The sequence below is a fragment of the Bufo bufo genome, chromosome 4 (assembly GCF_905171765.1).
Source record: "Bufo bufo chromosome 4, aBufBuf1.1, whole genome shotgun sequence".
NCBI lineage: Eukaryota > Metazoa > Chordata > Amphibia > Anura > Bufonidae > Bufo > Bufo bufo.
The window spans coordinates 270,838,089-270,849,984 of record NC_053392.1 but is presented as its reverse complement, the minus strand read 5'-3'; the positions used below and the strand labels follow the sequence as shown (position 1 = coordinate 270,849,984).

Sequence of the window (11,896 nt, the reverse complement as noted above, 5' to 3'; positions counted from 1 at the left end):
AATGAATCAGTCAAATATTACCAATTATACACATTCTCTATTGTTTAATCACAGAACAATGTTTCTTAAATGAAATTTAAAATTTTTCGAAAATGTGACGTTGTAGATTTGCTTCCCTAATTTTTTTTAAACGCTCTTGAAGGTGATGCTGAGTTTGTCAGCATGGCCGAGTGGTCTAAGGCGCCAGACTCAAGAGTTAATCTCTTCCGTGTATGGAGTGTTCTGGTCTCCAAATGGAGGCGTGGGTTCAAATCCCACTTCTGACAGTGGGCTTCTTTTTTTCCTTTCTCCTTAGATGGGTGTCCTGCTTGGCAAAATGAGATTTGGGTTTAAAACACACCCTTGATGGCAAGTTTTTGGCTTTAGCTACCTAAATAATATAACAAATTGGCGTTTCATGGTTAAAAATTTCTGTCAACCTTAAAAGAAGGCAAGAACATTAAAGCCACGCACTGTGAAAACTACCAAACAGCTCAAACCCTCAATCGTCTGACCCGAAGGTTTTTGCCAAATACATTAGACCACGAGGTCTAGAAATGTACAATTAGGAGTAAAATTTAGGAACCCTAGCAAAACAGTCCCTTGATTTCAATTCATCACAGATCACTAAATATACACATTCTCCATCTTCTTACAATAACAATGTTTCTTAAGTAAAATCTAAACATTTTGAATAGGGATTTTGTAGATTTTCTTTCCCAAAAATGTCAAACCCTCAGGCAACATCTTAACGCTTTGTCAGGGTGGACAAGTACACTGAGGTCCCAGGCTCAAAAATTTAAATTCATCCAAGATCTGTGGCATTCTGGTCTCCAAATGAAGGTGTTGATTCAAATCCCCTTTCTGACAAAGTGCTTTCTCTCTTAGAAGCTGTCAATTGTATCTGGAAAAACAAAAACAAGCACGCTTCTTGAATCCTGGACAACCGCTTTATAAGCAAGCATCATCGCGACCACGAAGGGACTCGAACCCTCAATCTTCTGATCCGAAGTCAGACGCCTTATCCATTAGGCCACGCGGTCAAAAGTCAGAATACATGGCTTAAAATGAAAAGATCCCAGAAATCAACCGATTTACATTGAACTAAAGTCAAAGGAGAAAATTATTTCAATGAATCAGTCAAATATTACCAATTATACACATTCTCTATTGTTTAATCACAGAACAATGTTTCTTAAATGAAATTTAAAATTTTTCGAAAATGTGACGTTGTAGATTTGCTTCCCGAATTTTTTTTAAACGCTCTTGAAGGTGCTGCTGAGTTTGTCAGGATGGCCGAGTGGTCTAAGGCGCCAGACTCAAGAGTTAATCTCTTCTGTGTATGGGGTGTTCTGGTCTCCAAATGGAGGCGTGGGTTCAAATCCCACTTCTGACAGTGGGCTTCTTTTTTTCCTTTCTCCTTAGATGGGTGTCCTGCTTGGCAAAATGAGATTTGGGTTTAAAACACACCCTTGATGGCAAGTTTTTGGCTTTAGCTACCTAAATAATATAACAAATTGGCGTTTCATGGTTAAAAATTTCTGTCAACCTTAAAAGAAGGCAAGAACATTAAAGCCACGCACTGTGAAAACTACCAAACAGCTCAAACCCTCAATCGTCTGACCCGAAGGTTTTTGCCAAATACATTAGACCACGAGGTCTAGAAATGTACAATTAGGAGTAAAATTTAGGAACCCTAGCAAAACAGTCCCTTGATTTCAATTCATCACAGATCACTAAATATACACATTCTCCATCTTCTTACAATAACAATGTTTCTTAAGTAAAATCTAAACATTTTGAATAGGGATTTTGTAGATTTTCTTTCCCAAAAATGTCAAACCCTCAGGCAACATCTTAACGCTTTGTCAGGGTGGACAAGTACACTGAGGTCCCAGGCTCAAAAATTTAAATTCATCCAAGATCTGTGGCGTTCTGGTCTCCAAATGAAGGTGTTGATTCAAATCCCCTTTCTGACAAAGTGCTTTCTCTCTTAGAAGCTGTCAATTGTATCTGGAAAAACAAAAACAAGCACGCTTCTTGAATCCTGGACAACCGCTTTATAAGCAAGCATCATCGCGACCACGAAGGGACTCGAACCCTCAATCTTCTGATCCGAAGTCAGACGCCTTATCCATTAGGCCACGCGGTCAAAAGGCAGAATCCATGGCTAAAAATGAAAAGATCCCAGAAATCAACCGATTTACATTGAACTAAAGTCAAAGGAGAAAATTATTTCAATGAATCAGTCAAATATTACCAATTATACACATTCTCTATTGTTTAATCACAGAACAATGTTTCTTAAATGAAATTTAAAATTTTTCGAAAATGTGACGTTGTAGATTTGCTTCCCGAATTTTTTTTAAACGCTCTTGAAGGTGCTGGTGAGTTTGTCAGGATGGCCGAGTGGTCTAAGGCGCCAGACTCAAGAGTTAATCTCTTCCGTGTATGGGGTGTTCTGGTCTCCAAATGGAGGCGTGGGTTCAAATCCCACTTCTGACAGTGGGCTTCTTTTTTTCCTTTCTCCTTAGATGGGTGTCCTGCTTGGCAAAATGAGATTTGGGTTTAAAACACACCCTTGATGGCAAGTTTTTGGCTTTAGCTACCTAAATAATATAACAAATTGGCGTTTCATGGTTAAAAATTTCTGTCAACATTAAAAGAAGGCAAGAACATTAATGCCACGCACTGTGAAAACTACCAAACAGCTCAAACCCTCAATCGTCTGACCCGAAGGTTTTTGCCAAATACATTAGACCACGAGGTCTAGAAATGTACAATTAGGAGTAAAATTTAGGAACCCTAGCAAAACAGTCCCTTGATTTCAATTCATCACAGATCACTAAATATACACATTCTCCCTCTTCTTACAATGCAATGTTTCTTAAGTAAAATCTAAACATTTTGAATAGGGATGTTGTAGATTTTGTTTCCCAAAAATGTCAAACCCTCAGGCAACATCTTAACGCTTTGTCAGGGTGGACAAGTACACTGAGGTCCCAGGCTCAAAAATTTAAATTCATCCAAGATCTGTGGCGTTCTGGTCTCCAAATGAAGGTGTTGATTCAAATCCCCTTTCTGACAAAGTGCTTTCTCTCTTAGAAGCTGTCAATTGTATCTGGAAAAACAAAAACAAGCACGCTTCTTGAATCCTGGACAACCGCTTTATAAGCAAGCATCATCGCAACCACGAAGGGACTCGAACCCTCAATCTTCTGATCCGAAGTCAGACGCCTTATCCATTAGGCCACGCGGTCAAAAGGCAGAATCCATGGCTAAAAATGAAAAGATCCCAGAAATCAACCGATTTACATTGAACTAAAGTCAAAGGAGAAAATTATTTCAATGAATCAGTCAAATATTACCAATTATACACATTCTCTATTGTTTAATCACAGAACAATGTTTCTTAAATGAAATTTAAAATTTTTCGAAAATGTGACGTTGTAGATTTGCTTCCCGAATTTTTTTTAAACGCTCTTGAAGGTGCTGCTGAGTATGTCAGGATGGCCGAGTGGTCTAAGGCGCCAGACTCAAGAGTTAATCTCTTCCGTGTATGGGGTGTTCTGGTCTCCAAATGGAGGCGTGGGTTCAAATCCCACTTCTGACAGTGGGCTTCTTTTTTTCCTTTCTCCTTAGATGGGTGTCCTGCTTGGCAAAATGAGATTTGGGTTTAAAACACACCCTTGACGGCAAGTTTTTGGCTTTAGCTACCTAAATAATATAACAAATTGGCGTTTCATGGTTAAAAAATTCTGTCAACCTTAAAAGAAGGCAAGAACATTAAAGCCACGCACTGTGAAAACTACCAAACAGCTCAAACCCTCAATCGTCTGACCCGAAGGTTTTTGCCAAATACATTAGACCACGAGGTCTAGAAATGTACAATTAGGAGTAAAATTTAGGAACCCTAGCAAAACAGTCCCTTGATTTCAATTCATCACAGATCACTAAATATACACATTCTCCATCTTCTTACAATAACAATGTTTCTTAAGTAAAATCTAAACATTTTGAATAGGGATTTTGTAGATTTTCTTTCCCAAAAATGTCAAACCCTCAGGCAACATCTTAACGCTTTGTCAGGGTGGACAAGTACACTGAGGTCCCAGGCTCAAAAATTTAAATTCATCCAATATCTGTGGCATTCTGGTCTCCAAATGAAGGTGTTGATTCAAATCCCCTTTCTGACAAAGTGCTTTCTCTCTTAGAAGCTGTCAATTGTATCTGGAAAAACAAAAACAAGCACGCTTCTTGAATCCTGGACAACCGCTTTATAAGCAAGCATCATCGCGACCACGAAGGGACTCGAACCCTCAATCTTCTGATCCGAAGTCAGACGCCTTATCCATTAGGCCACGCGGTCAAAAGGCAGGAACCATGGCTAAAAATGAAAAGATCCCAGAAATTAACCGATTTACATTGAACTAAAGTCAAAGGAGAAAATTATTTCAATGAATCAGTCAAATATTACCAATTATACACATTCTCTATTGTTTAATCACAGAACAATGTTTCTTAAATGAAATTTAAAAAATTTCGAAAATGTGACTTTGTAGATTTGCCTCCCGAATTTTTTTTAAACGCTCTTGAAGGTGCTGCTGAGTTTGTCAGGATGGCCGAGTGATCTAAGGCGCCAGACTCAAGAGTTAATCTCTTCCGTGTATGGGGTGTTCTGGTCTCCAAATAGAGGCGTGGGTTCAAATCCCACTTCTGACATTGGGCTTCTTTTTTTCCTTTCTCCTTAGATGGGTGTCCTGCTTGGCAAAATGAGATTTGGGTTTAAAACACACCCTTGATGGCAAGTTTTTGGCTTTAGCTACCTAAATAATATAACAAATTGGCGTTTCATGGTTAAAAATTTCTGTCAACCTTAAAAGAAGGCAAGAACATTAAAGCCACGCACTGTGAAAACTACCAAACAGCTCAAACCCTCAATCGTCTGACCCGAAGGTTTTTGCCAAATACATTAGACCACGAGGTCTAGAAATGTACAATTAGGAGTAAAATTTAGGAACCCTAGCAAAACAGTCCCTTGATTTCAATTCATCACAGATCACTAAATATACACATTCTCCATCTTCTTACAATAACAATGTTTCTTAAGTAAAATCTAAACATTTTGAATAGGGATTTTGTAGATTTTCTTTCCCAAAAATGTCAAACCCTCAGGCAACATCTTAACGCTTTGTCAGGGTGGACAAGTACACTGAGGTCCCAGGCTCAAAAATTTAAATTCATCCAATATCTGTGGCATTCTGGTCTCCAAATGAAGGTGTTGATTCAAATCCCCTTTCTGACAAAGTGCTTTCTCTCTTAGAAGCTGTCAATTGTATCTGGAAAAACAAAAACAAGCATGCTTCTTGAATCCTGGACAACCGCTTTATAAGCAAGCATCATCGCGACCACGAAGGGACTCGAACCCTCAATCTTCTGATCCGAAGTCAGACGCCTTATCCATTAGGCCACGCGGTCAAAAGGCAGAATCCATGGCTAAAAATGAAAAGATCCCAGAAATCAACCGATTTACATTGAACTAAAGTCAAAGGAGAAAATTATTTCAATGAATCAGTCAAATATTACCAATTATACACATTCTCTATTGTTTAATCACAGAACAATGTTTCTTAAATGAAATTTAAAATTTTTCGAAAATGTGACGTTGTAGATTTGCTTCCCGAATTTTTTTTAAACACTCTTGAAGGTGCTGCTGAGTTTGTCAGGATGGCCGAGTGGTCTAAGGCGCCAGACTCAAGAGTTAATCTCTTCTGTGTATGGGGTGTTCTGGTCTCCAAATGGAGGCGTGGGTTCAAATCCCACTTCTGACAGTGGGCTTCTTTTTTTCCTTTCTCCTTAGATGGGTGTCCTGCTTGGCAAAATGAGATTTGGGTTTAAAACACACCCTTGATGGCAAGTTTTTGGCTTTAGCTACCTAAATAATATAACAAATTGGCGTTTCATGGTTAAAAATTTCTGTCAACCTTAAAAGAAGGCAAGAACATTAAAGCCACGCACTGTGAAAACTACCAAACAGCTCAAACCCTCAATCGTCTGACCCGAAGGTTTTTGCCAAATACATTAGACCACGAGGTCTAGAAATGTACAATTAGGAGTAAAATTTAGGAACCCTAGCAAAACAGTCCCTTGATTTCAATTCATCACAGATCACTAAATATACACATTCTCCATCTTCTTACAATAACAATGTTTCTTAAGTAAAATCTAAACATTTTGAATAGGGATTTTGTAGATTTTCTTTCCCAAAAATGTCAAACCCTCAGGCAACATCTTAACGCTTTGTCAGGGTGGACAAGTACACTGAGGTCCCAGGCTCAAAAATTTAAATTCATCCAATATCTGTGGCATTCTGGTCTCCAAATGAAGGTGTTGATTCAAATCCCCTTTCTGACAAAGTGCTTTCTCTCTTAGAAGCTGTCAATTGTATCTGGAAAAACAAAAACAAGCACGCTTCTTGAATCCTGGACAACCGCTTTATAAGCAAGCATCATCGCGACCACGAAGGGACTCGAACCCTCAATCTTCTGATCCGAAGTCAGACGCCTTATCCATTAGGCCACGCGGTCAAAAGGCAGAATCCATGGCTAAAAATGAAAAGATCCCAGAAATCAACCGATTTACATTGAACTAAAGTCAAAGGAGAAAATTATTTCAATGAATCAGTCAAATATTACCAATTATACACATTCTCTATTGTTTAATCACAGAACAATGTTTCTTAAATGAAATTTAAAATTTTTCGAAAATGTGACGTTGTAGATTTGCTTCCCGAATTTTTTTAAACGCTCTTGAAGGTGCTGCTGAGTTTGTCAGGATGGCCGAGTGGTCTAAGGCGCCAGACTCAAGAGTTAATCTCTTCCGTGTATGGGGTGTTCTGGTCTCCAAATGGAGGCGTGGGTTCAAATCCCACTTCTGACAGTGTGCTTCTTTTTTTCCTTTCTCCTTAGATGGGTGTCCTGCTTGGCAAAATGAGATTTGGGTTTAAAACACACCCTTGATGGCAAGTTTTTGGCTTTAGCTACCTAAATAATATAACAAATTGGCGTTTCATGGTTAAAAATTTCTGTCAACCTTAAAAGAAGGCAAGAACATTAAAGCCACGCACTGTGAAAACTACCAAACAGCTCAAACCCTCAATCGTCTGACCCGAAGGTTTTTGCCAAATACATTAGACCACGAGGTCTAGAAATGTACAATTAGGAGTAAAATTTAGGAACCATAGCAAAACAGTCCCTTGATTTCAATTCATCACAGATCACTAAATATACACATTCTCCATCTTCTTACAATAACAATGTTTCTTAAGTAAAATCTAAACATTTTGAATAGGGATTTTGTAGATTTTCTTTCCCAAAAATGTCAAACCCTCAGGCAACATCTTAACGCTTTGTCAGGGTGGACAAGTACACTGAGGTCCCAGGCTCAAAAATTTAAATTCATCCAATATCTGTGGCATTCTGGTCTCCAAATAAAGGTGTTGATTCAAATCCCCTTTCTGACAAAGTGCTTTCTCTCTTAGAAGCTGTCAATTGTATCTGGAAAAACAAAAACAAGCATGCTTCTTGAATCCTGGACAACCGCTTTATAAGCAAGCATCATCGCGACCACGAAGGGACTCGAACCCTCAATCTTCTGATCCGAAGTCAGACGCCTTATCCATTAGGCCACGCGGTCAAAAGGCAGAATCCATGGCTAAAAATGAAAAGATCCCAGAAATCAACCGATTTACATTGAACTAAAGTCAAAGGAGAAAATTATTTCAATGAATCAGTCAAATATTACCAATTATACACATTCTCTATTGTTTAATCACAGAACAATGTTTCTTAAATGAAATTTAAAATTTTTCGAAAATGTGACGTTGTAGATTTGCTTCCCGAATTTTTTTTAAACACTCTTGAAGGTGCTGCTGAGTTTGTTAGGATGGCCGAGTGGTCTAAGGCGCCAGACTCAAGAGTTAATCTCTTCCGTGTATGGGGTGTTCTGGTCTCCAAATGGAGGCGTGGGTTCAAATCCCACTTCTGACAGTGGGCTTCTTTTTTTCCTTTCTCCTTAGATGGGTGTCCTGCTTGGCAAAATGAGATTTGGGTTTAAAACACACCCTTGATGGCAAGTTTTTGGCTTTAGCTACCTAAATAATATAACAAATTGGCGTTTCATGGTTAAAAATTTCTGTCAACCTTAAAAGAAGGCAAGAACATTAAAGCCACGCACTGTGAAAACTACCAAACAGCTCAAACCCTCAATCGTCTGACCCGAAGGTTTTTGCCAAATACATTAGACCACGAGGTCTAGAAATGTACAATTAGGAGTAAAATTTAGGAACCCTAGCAAAACAGTCCCTTGATTTCAATTCATCACAGATCACTAAATATACACATTCTCCCTCTTCTTACAATAACAATGTTTCTTAAGTAAAATCTAAACATTTTGAATAGGGATTTTGTAGATTTTCTTTCCCAAAAATGTCAAACCCTCAGGCAACATCTTAACGCTTTGTCAGGGTGGACAAGTACACTGAGGTCCCAGGCTCAAAAATTTAAATTCATCCAATATCTGTGGCATTCTGGTCTCCAAATGAAGGTGTTGATTAAATCCCCTTTCTGACAAAGTGCTTTCTCTCTTAAAAGCTGTCAATTGTATCTGGAAAAACAAAAACAAGCACGCTTCTTGAATCCTGGACAACCGCTTTATAAGCAAGCATCATCGCGACCACGAAGGGACTCGAACCCTCAATCTTCTGATCCGAAGTCAGACGCCTTATCCATTAGGCCACGCGGTCAAAAGGCAGAATCCATGGCTAAAAATGAAAAGATCCCAGAAATCAACCGATTTACATTGAACTAAAGTCAAAGGAGAAAATTATTTCAATGAATCAGTCAAATATTACCAATTATACACATTCTCTATTGTTTAATCACAGAACAATGTTTCTTAAATGAAATTTAAAATTTTTCGAAAATGTGACGTTGTAGATTTGCTTCCCGAATTTTTTTTAAACGCTCTTGAAGAGATGCTGAGTTTGTCAGGATGGCCGAGTGGTCTAAGGCGCCAGACTCAAGAGTTAATCTCTTCCGTGTATGGGGTGTTCTGGTCTCCAAATGGAGGCGTGGGTTCAAATCCCACTTCTGACAGTGTGCTTCTTTTTTTCCTTTCTCCTTAGATGGGTGTCCTGCTTGGCAAAATGAGATTTGGGTTTAAAACACACCCTTGACGGCAAGTTTTTGGCTTTAGCTACCTAAATAATATAACAAATTGGCGTTTCATGGTTAAAAATTTCTGTCAACCTTAAAAGAAGGCAAGAACATTAAAGCCACGCACTGTGAAAACTACCAAACAGCTCAAACCCTCAATCGTCTGACCCGAAGGTTTTTGCCAAATACATTAGACCACGAGGTCTAGAAATGTACAATTAGGAGTAAAATTTAGGAACCCTAGCAAAACAGTCCCTTGATTTCAATTCATCACAGATCACTAAATATACACATTCTCCATCTTCTTACAATAACAATGTTTCTTAAGTAAAATCTAAACATTTTGAATAGGGATTTTGTAGATTTTCTTTCCCAAAAATGTCAAACCCTCAGGCAACATCTTAACGCTTTGTCAGGGTGGACAAGTACACTGAGGTCCCAGGCTCAAAAATTTAAATTCATCCAATATCTGTGGCATTCTGGTCTCCAAATGAAGGTGTTGATTCAAATCCCCTTTCTGACAAAGTGCTTTCTCTCTTAGAAGCTGTCAATTGTATCTGGAAAAACAAAAACAAGCACGCTTCTTGAATCCTGGACAACCGCTTTATAAGCAAGCATCATCGCGACCACGAAGGGACTCGAACCCTCAATCTTCTGATCCGAAGTCAGACGCCTTATCCATTAGGCCACGCGGTCAAAAGGCAGAATCCATGGCTAAAAATGAAAAGATCCCAGAAATCAACCGATTTACATTGAACTAAAGTCAAAGGAGAAAATTATTTCAATGAATCAGTCAAATATTACCAATTATACACATTCTCTATTGTTTAATCACAGAACAATGTTTCTTAAATGAAATTTAAAATTTTTCGAAAATGTGACGTTGTAGATTTGCTTCCCGAATTTTTTTTAAACACTCTTGAAGGTGCTGGTGAGTTTGTCAGGATGGCTGAGTGGTCTAAGGCGCCAGACTCAAGAGTTAATTTCTTCCGTGTATGGGGTGTTCTGGTCTCCAAATGGAGGCGTGGGTTCAAATCCCACTTCTGACAGTGGGCTTCTTTTTTTCCTTTCTCCTTAGATGGGTTTCCTGCTTGGTAAAATGAGATTTGGGTTTAAAACAAATTGGCGTTTCATGGTTAAAAATTTCTGTCAACCTTAAAAGAAGGCAAGAACATTAAAGCCACGCACTGTGAAAACTACCAAACAGCTCAAACCCTCAATCATCTGACCCGAAGGTTTTTGCCAAATACATTAGACCACAAGGTCTAGAAATGTACAATTAGGAGTAAAATTTAGGAACCCTAGCAAAACAGTCCCTTGATTTCAATTCATCACAGATCACTAAATATACACATTCTCCATCTTCTTACAATAACAATGTTTCTTAAGTAAAATCTAAACATTTTGAATAGGGATTTTGTAGATTTTCTTTCCCAAAAATGTCAAACCCTCAGGCAACATCTTAACGCTTTGTCAGGGTGGACAAGTACACTGAGGTCCCAGGCTCAAAAATTTAAATTCATCCAATATCTGTGGCATTCTGGTCTCCAAATGAAGGTGTTGATTCAAATCCCCTTTCTGACAAAGTGCTTTCTCTCTTAGAAGCTGTCAATTGTATCTGGAAAAACAAAAACAAGCATGCTTCTTGAATCCTGGACAACCGCTTTATAAGCAAGCATCATCGCGACCACGAAGGGACTCGAACCCTCAATCTTCTGATCCGAAGTCAGACGCCTTATCCATTAGGCCACGCGGTCAAAAGGCAGAATCCATGGCTAAAAATGAAAAGATCCCAGAAATCAACCGATTTACATTGAACTAAAGTCAAAGGAGAAAATTATTTCAATGAATCAGTCAAATATTACCAATTATACACATTCTCTATTGTTTAATCACAGAACAATGTTTCTTAAATGAAATTTAAAATTTTTCGAAAATGTGACGTTGTAGATTTGCTTCCCGAATTTTTTTTAAACGCTCTTGAAGGTGCTGCTGAGTTTGTCAGGATGGCCGAGTGGTCTAAGGCGCCAGACTCAAGAGTTAATCTCTTCCGTGTATGGGGTGTTCTGGTCTCCAAATGGAGGCGTGGGTTCAAATCCCACTTCTGACAGTGGGCTTCTTTTTTTCCTTTCTCCTTAGATGGGTGTCCTGCTTGGCAAAATGAGATTTGGGTTTAAAACACACCCTTGATGGCAAGTTTTTGGCTTTAGCTACCTAAATAATATAACAAATTGGCGTTTCATGGTTAAAAATTTCTGTCAACCTTAAAAGAAGGCAAGAACATTAAAGCCACGCACTGTGAAAACTACCAAACAGCTCAAACCCTCAATCGTCTGACCCGAAGGTTTTTGCCAAATACATTAGACCACGAGGTCTAGAAATGTACAATTAGGAGTAAAATTTAGGAACCCTAGCAAAACAGTCCCTTGATTTCAATTCATCACAGATCACTAAATATACACATTCTCCATCTTCTTACAATAACAATGTTTCTTAAGTAAAATCTAAACATTTTGAATAGGGATTTTGTAGATTTTCTTTCCCAAAAATGTCAAACCCTCAGGCAACATCTTAACGCTTTGTCAGGGTGGACAAGTACACTGAGGTCCCAGGCTCAAAAATTTTAATTCATCCAATATCTGTGGCATTCTGGTCTCCAAATGAAGGTGTTGATTTAAATCCCCTTTCTGACAAAGTGCTTT

The 11,896-nt window shown here is 38.5% G+C and overlaps 21 non-coding genes across 21 annotated transcripts; 11 read left to right on the top strand and 10 right to left on the bottom strand.

Moving 5' to 3' along the window:
* Window positions 1–156: 156 nt before the first annotated feature.
* On the top strand, window positions 157–266 carry TRNAL-CAA. The gene is made up of 2 exons: window positions 157–194; window positions 221–266. It is a non-coding gene; the product is annotated as a tRNA-Leu (tRNA).
* Window positions 267–949: 683 nt separating this feature from the next.
* TRNAR-UCG lies at window positions 950–1,022 on the bottom strand. Its single transcript has one exon. It is a non-coding gene; the product is annotated as a tRNA-Arg (tRNA).
* Window positions 1,023–1,265: 243 nt separating this feature from the next.
* Window positions 1,266–1,375, top strand: TRNAL-CAA. The gene is made up of 2 exons: window positions 1,266–1,303; window positions 1,330–1,375. It is a non-coding gene; the product is annotated as a tRNA-Leu (tRNA).
* Window positions 1,376–2,058: 683 nt separating this feature from the next.
* TRNAR-UCG lies at window positions 2,059–2,131 on the bottom strand. Its single transcript has one exon. It is a non-coding gene; the product is annotated as a tRNA-Arg (tRNA).
* Window positions 2,132–2,374: 243 nt separating this feature from the next.
* TRNAL-CAA lies at window positions 2,375–2,484 on the top strand. Its single transcript has 2 exons — window positions 2,375–2,412; window positions 2,439–2,484. It is a non-coding gene; the product is annotated as a tRNA-Leu (tRNA).
* A 682-nt stretch (window positions 2,485–3,166) lies between these two features.
* On the bottom strand, window positions 3,167–3,239 carry TRNAR-UCG. Its single transcript has one exon. It is a non-coding gene; the product is annotated as a tRNA-Arg (tRNA).
* A 243-nt stretch (window positions 3,240–3,482) lies between these two features.
* Window positions 3,483–3,592, top strand: TRNAL-CAA. The gene is made up of 2 exons: window positions 3,483–3,520; window positions 3,547–3,592. It is a non-coding gene; the product is annotated as a tRNA-Leu (tRNA).
* A 683-nt stretch (window positions 3,593–4,275) lies between these two features.
* Window positions 4,276–4,348, bottom strand: TRNAR-UCG. The gene has a single exon. It is a non-coding gene; the product is annotated as a tRNA-Arg (tRNA).
* Window positions 4,349–4,591: 243 nt separating this feature from the next.
* On the top strand, window positions 4,592–4,701 carry TRNAL-CAA. The gene is made up of 2 exons: window positions 4,592–4,629; window positions 4,656–4,701. It is a non-coding gene; the product is annotated as a tRNA-Leu (tRNA).
* A 683-nt stretch (window positions 4,702–5,384) lies between these two features.
* On the bottom strand, window positions 5,385–5,457 carry TRNAR-UCG. The gene has a single exon. It is a non-coding gene; the product is annotated as a tRNA-Arg (tRNA).
* Window positions 5,458–5,700: 243 nt separating this feature from the next.
* TRNAL-CAA lies at window positions 5,701–5,810 on the top strand. The gene is made up of 2 exons: window positions 5,701–5,738; window positions 5,765–5,810. It is a non-coding gene; the product is annotated as a tRNA-Leu (tRNA).
* A 683-nt stretch (window positions 5,811–6,493) lies between these two features.
* Window positions 6,494–6,566, bottom strand: TRNAR-UCG. The gene has a single exon. It is a non-coding gene; the product is annotated as a tRNA-Arg (tRNA).
* A 242-nt stretch (window positions 6,567–6,808) lies between these two features.
* Window positions 6,809–6,918, top strand: TRNAL-CAA. The gene is made up of 2 exons: window positions 6,809–6,846; window positions 6,873–6,918. It is a non-coding gene; the product is annotated as a tRNA-Leu (tRNA).
* Window positions 6,919–7,601: 683 nt separating this feature from the next.
* Window positions 7,602–7,674, bottom strand: TRNAR-UCG. Its single transcript has one exon. It is a non-coding gene; the product is annotated as a tRNA-Arg (tRNA).
* A 243-nt stretch (window positions 7,675–7,917) lies between these two features.
* TRNAL-CAA lies at window positions 7,918–8,027 on the top strand. The gene is made up of 2 exons: window positions 7,918–7,955; window positions 7,982–8,027. It is a non-coding gene; the product is annotated as a tRNA-Leu (tRNA).
* A 682-nt stretch (window positions 8,028–8,709) lies between these two features.
* Window positions 8,710–8,782, bottom strand: TRNAR-UCG. Its single transcript has one exon. It is a non-coding gene; the product is annotated as a tRNA-Arg (tRNA).
* A 242-nt stretch (window positions 8,783–9,024) lies between these two features.
* On the top strand, window positions 9,025–9,134 carry TRNAL-CAA. The gene is made up of 2 exons: window positions 9,025–9,062; window positions 9,089–9,134. It is a non-coding gene; the product is annotated as a tRNA-Leu (tRNA).
* Window positions 9,135–9,817: 683 nt separating this feature from the next.
* On the bottom strand, window positions 9,818–9,890 carry TRNAR-UCG. The gene has a single exon. It is a non-coding gene; the product is annotated as a tRNA-Arg (tRNA).
* A 243-nt stretch (window positions 9,891–10,133) lies between these two features.
* On the top strand, window positions 10,134–10,243 carry TRNAL-CAA. Its single transcript has 2 exons — window positions 10,134–10,171; window positions 10,198–10,243. It is a non-coding gene; the product is annotated as a tRNA-Leu (tRNA).
* Window positions 10,244–10,878: 635 nt separating this feature from the next.
* TRNAR-UCG lies at window positions 10,879–10,951 on the bottom strand. Its single transcript has one exon. It is a non-coding gene; the product is annotated as a tRNA-Arg (tRNA).
* A 243-nt stretch (window positions 10,952–11,194) lies between these two features.
* On the top strand, window positions 11,195–11,304 carry TRNAL-CAA. Its single transcript has 2 exons — window positions 11,195–11,232; window positions 11,259–11,304. It is a non-coding gene; the product is annotated as a tRNA-Leu (tRNA).
* The last annotated feature ends 592 nt before the right edge of the window (window positions 11,305–11,896 follow it).